Source organism: Colobus angolensis, unplaced genomic scaffold, assembly GCF_000951035.1.
Source record: "Colobus angolensis palliatus isolate OR3802 unplaced genomic scaffold, Cang.pa_1.0 Scaffold245, whole genome shotgun sequence".
Classification (NCBI taxonomy): Eukaryota; Metazoa; Chordata; class Mammalia; order Primates; family Cercopithecidae; genus Colobus; species Colobus angolensis.
The window spans coordinates 3462265-3467691 of record NW_012115655.1 but is presented as its reverse complement, the minus strand read 5'-3'; the positions used below and the strand labels follow the sequence as shown (position 1 = coordinate 3467691).

General features: G+C 37.7%; 1 protein-coding gene across 2 annotated transcripts in view; it reads left to right on the top strand.

The window, feature by feature from the left end:
• EHHADH (enoyl-CoA, hydratase/3-hydroxyacyl CoA dehydrogenase) overlaps positions 1 to 5427 on the top strand; it is a 79274-nt gene that overhangs the window by 41402 nt on the left and 32445 nt on the right. The gene's annotated exons all lie outside the window — the stretch shown is intronic.

The window sequence follows — 5427 nt, the reverse complement described above, 5'->3', positions numbered from 1 at the left end:
ACCTCGCAAAGTGCTGGGATTACAGGCGTGAGCCACTGCACCCGGCTGAAAATTTTGCTTTTCTAAGAAAGGATGTTAAAGAAAAAGATTAAATTGTGAAAGTTGAAGATTCCCTACTGATGTGAATGAGGGAAAAAAGTGCCAACCTTGTAGGCACTGTTCCCATAGGAAGTTAATACGTAAATAGATTTAGGTGGCTGACCCTTTCTGATCTTCTGAAATCCATAAGAGAAGTAATTCTGGAAAGCAGAGTGATTACAACAGCAGCCTTCTCCACAATTTCCTTAAAATACCATCTGAAAATGAAGGAATCTTTAGCATTAACCGCAAAGGATGTGCCTGATCATATTGTGGTTCATTCCCTGATGTTCTCTGTCCAGTCAGCTGACAGGACTACAGTGTCCTGCTCCTCTTTCTGTTTTATTTTCTAGGCGCTGTCCTCTTTGTTCACAGAAAAGCATAGAAAGCTCTGCTGTATTCTCATAAAGCTTGGCCCCAGCCCTGATGAGTTACTCTATACTCATTCACAGGACAGGCTTTGAGCTCTAGACTTTGGTGGGATACCTCTGACTACCCAGAATACTTGAGGGGGGAAGAGGAATTGGGAGTAACATCTTTATCCTGCTTGCCTTTTAGCTGTAGGTCCAGGTGGGTTTTCTCTATATTTTTTTTAGTACTAGCATCTCAAGGCTCTCAGGCAGAAATAATTAATAGCAGCAAATACTGTTCTATGACCAAAAGAAACAGACACACAAAAATTCTTAAAACTAAAACAACTGCGACCCTAAAACCTACGAAAATATTTTACGACTTAAAAAAATGAAATGTAAATGTGAATCTACTTAAGCATTAAAGAAAACAAAAAAGTTTAGAAAACTCACATTATTCTAAATTAGAAAAGAAAATATTTTGTTAAATAAGAACACCATATTTAAAATCAAAACCTTAGCCAAAATAATTTCTTTTTGAAGTAATAAAAAGATGTGATAGAATAGATTACAGAATCAACAACATAGAGGATAAAAAGAGACACATCTAGAGAATTCGGAAGAATTTAACAAAAAGATAAATAAAATGTAAATAAAGATAGCAGACATGGAAGATATATAACAGAGGTCTCTGCTTTGAATAATAAGTGCTCCCAAAGCACAAGGCAAAATGAAAGCAATAACCAAAAGAAAAAAATAGAAGAAATTCTTCAGACATTGAATAGCATCAGAGATTGTACTTTAACAAGCATGCCATTTTCCTGGGAAAACTGATGAGGAGATAATTCTTTGGTGTGTCTTGGTAAAGATTTTAAACATCCAGAAAATGGAATCCTGCAAGCTTCCAAAGGATAAAAACAAATAAAACGAAAGGTTACTTTCAAAGGAACTAAAATTATACCAGCCACAAGTAAATGCTATGGAACATTCACATACTAGGATGCTATGTAATATTTATGAAGAATGATTATCTAAATCACAGGATTCTTAAAGTGTGGTCCAGGGACTCTTGGGTATGGCTTAAGACCTTTACAGGGTCCTTGAGATCAGATCTATTTTCATAATAATAAGACATTACTTGCCTTTCTGACAAATGTGTAGTGGAATTTTCCAGAGACTGTAATATGCTGTGTGATATCACAACAGATTGAATGCAGAAGCAATAGGAGAATAAGAATGCAGCTGTATTCTGTTAAATCAGACAGTAAATAACTTTGCAAAAATTTAAAACAATTGCACTCTTCTCACTAATTTTAAAAATTTTTATAAAATTATTATTGCATAAAAACATGTATGCTAACATGCAGTGAGTTTATTATTTTAAAATGAACTAATAAAGAAACATTTTTAAAGCTTGCAGTGATTTTTGTTTTTGTTTTTGTTTTGAGATGGTATCTCCCACTGTTGCCCAGGCTGGAGTGCAGTGGCATGATCTTGGCTCACTGCAGCCTCTGCCTCCCAGGTTCAAGCAATTATCCTGCTTCAGCCTCCAAAGTAGCTGGGACTACAGGCTCGTGCCACACCCAGCTAATTTTTGTATTTTTATTAGAAACGGGGGGTGGGGGGCACCATGTTGGCCAGGCTGCTCTCAAACTCCTGACCTCAGGTGACCCGCCCGCCTTGGCCTCCCAAAGTGCTTGGATTACAGGTGTGAGCCACAGCATCTAGCCTTGTAATTTCAACACCCAGACAAGCTTGCAGTTTTAATTTCTAATATAGTAAATATTGATAGATATAACCTATATAAACAAAAGCTTTTTGGAGTTCTCCATAATTTTTAAGAGGGCAAAGGGGTACTAAGACCCCTTTGAGAACTGCTAGTAGAAATCCACATCTTTTGACATAGAAACCATGATATAAAATTGTGTATACATTAGCCAAATTAGAAAATAATGTGAGGCGGGCCAGGCACCGTGGCTCACGCCTGTAATCCCAGCACTTTGGGAGGCCAAGTTGGGCAGATCACTTGGGGTCAGGAGTTTGATAACAGCCTGGTCAACATGGTGAAACCCCGTCTCCATTAAAAATACAAAAAAGTAGCCAAGGGTGGTGGCATGCACCTGTAGTACCAGCTACTCGGGAGACTGAGGCAGGAGAATCACTTGAACCCGGGAGGCAGAGGTTGCAGTGAGCCGAGATTGTACCACTGCACTCCAGCCTGGGTGACACTGAGACTCCATGTCAAAAGAAAAAGAAAAGAAAAGAAAATATTGTGAGGCTATATGCATTAAAAATGGCTTTTTTCTTTTAAATGGGGGGATGATTTTATAAATCTGTAGTGTAGTGTATAAAAGGAGAGAAAGTCCAGGAATATGACATTTATTTCCTTCAATAAATCAAGTAGATATTGTTTTAATTTACAATGGTATAATAAGTACAGTTTAAAGAATGTGAACTATTTTAAGTATTTAATGTCAAATGCATAAAAGGATGCTTAGGATCCAACATACTTCAGAAATTCAAAGCACATGAGACAATTTATTGTGCAAAAGACAAAATAGGAAGCAAAGAAGCCTAAAATATAGGAGGAAATCATAATAGTGTGAAATGAGTCTGTAAATTTGAGGGTTTACAGAAACTTAAAGCATGTGGGGGAATATTGAATCATTTTGTGGCCCTATTTGCAGTATTGCCTGAAACCAAGATTATTGGAAGAAATCAGGAAAACTGGCTTTGACAAAAAGAAATAAAACGAACTAGGATTGGCCTTTTCCCAAAGCACTGCTTAAAGAAATATCACTATTTTTAACATGCAGAAAAGAGGTAGAAACAGTAAGAATATGATGGGGTTTTGATTTGCATAGAAAAGGTCACAGTGAATTAGAAGAAAGCTAACATTAGAATTATACACCTGTCTTTTTTAGTAGTCTGCACAATTTTAGGAAAACCTGAATATGACATTTGGAAAGAGTTCCATGTGGAAAAAAATTTTAAAGGTTAGGAAAGAAGCTATCAAGAAAATTGGAGAAAATTGAGATTACTCAGGTTGGAAAAGAGAACTCTCAGCCTCAGTTCCCTTAGGGCACACAGGGTTCTTATCAGAGCACATTGGACAGTGGTTGTCATCTACACTTAACGGTGTCATAAGAAAAAACAAATTTAAATTACAGCCTAAGAATCTGGATTGGATATACAAAGCCATGTCTTTAGATCCTTAGTTCTTTGAAACAGGATAGAAGTCCAGCTACACATCATTTAACAATGAGATATATTCTGAGAAATGATCATTACATGAGTTTGTTGTTATGTGACCACCATGGTTTACTCACACAAACCTAGATGGTATAGCCTACCACACCTAGGCTATATGGTGTAGCCTATTGTTCCTAGGCTACAAACCTATACAGCATGTTACTTTACTGAATACTGTAGACATTTGTAATATAATGGAAAGTATTTGTGTATTTAAACACATCTAAATATAGAAGAAGTACACTAAAAATATGATATTGTAATCATATGGGACCACCATCATATATGTGTTGTTGACAGAAATGTTATTATATGGTGTATTACTGTACTTGGAATCCCATTGACTCTGTTAGAATAGTAGTGATACTCTTCCAATTTTGTGAAATCCAAGCCAGAAGAAATCATTACAGCTAAAGAAATTTTTAGTCCATCTGGGAGTAGCTCACATTCTCCCTGCTTAGTTGACCTCAAAATCCTTTTGTAATAGTATCCAGGTTTCCATCTTCCATTTTGTGTTTGCTTGGTCCCCTTAACCTGGGTAGGCTGTTCACTCTGTCCTTACCAAAGTGATTTTATACACAAGATACTTGACCCCAGAAACCACTTATGTACTTCCTACCCTACTCCTTACTCCAGGAGGAGTTCTGAAAGCCTGTTTTCAGAAATACTTCCAGAAAACTGCCCAAATACTGCTTTTCAAAGAGATACCTACCAAAAAAAAAAAAAAAAAATCACTGAACTTTCTATTCAATCAAGAAAACTCATTTGTAGTTCTCTGAAGCACTAATAAGAACCAGGAATGGAAGGTTTGTCTCCGATGGCATCCACCAGCACTGAAGCAGTGAAGACTGTGGAACTCTTGCCACCAAGATGGATTTGATGGTTGCTTTTCAGAAGGCAAGATGGTACTGGCAAGAAAGCAAGCGGTGTGTCACTGTCTCCTTCCTTCTGACCCTGGGGTAGGAGATGCTGATGTCCCCTACCTCTTACCTCAGAATATGCCGATCAAATTGCATATTTACAATGGGTGAAGAACTGTCAAGGCAAATTTAGGAACGGCGCAAACCTTCATCAAACTTCTATATCCCCTATTGCTGACATTCTGTACTGGAGGATGCCAATGATATGATTGGATGCTAAGTGTACCAGCACCACCACTGCCAGACACTAGATGTTGGCAGCTGTGAAATGAGGTTTAACCTATTGCTGCTGCTTAGTGTCACTAACTCCAAGCTAAAAACCCTTAACAGAGCATTCAGTTCACTAACTGGGGTTATGGGCCACACTCCAGCTGCCACAGTCAAATTGTCAATTGTCTAATCATCTGTGTCCTTTTCAGATTCTGTAGTAGGAGGCAGGGCTTCAAAGCCTACACAATAGCAATTCCACAAACTAAGGGAAGAGTTGAGATGCTGGGTAGCCAAAAACTGGCGGAAGTCCATCCCATTTGTCCTATGTAATTTTAATTATACCTTATAGAATGTCAACTTAATTTTTTTTCTCATTGAGCTAACTATATTTATGTCTGGGAACTATCTTTTTTTTATTTTATCTCTCTTTTTTTTTGTTTTTGTTTTTGTTTTTAGAGATGGAGTCTAGCTCTGTTGCCCAGGCTGGAGTGCAGTGGTGTGATCTCAGCCCACTGTAATCTCCACCTCGTGGTTCAAGCGATTCTCCTGCCTTAGCCTCCTGAGTAGCTGGGATTACAGGTGCCCACCACCATGCCCAGCTAATTTTTGTATTTTTA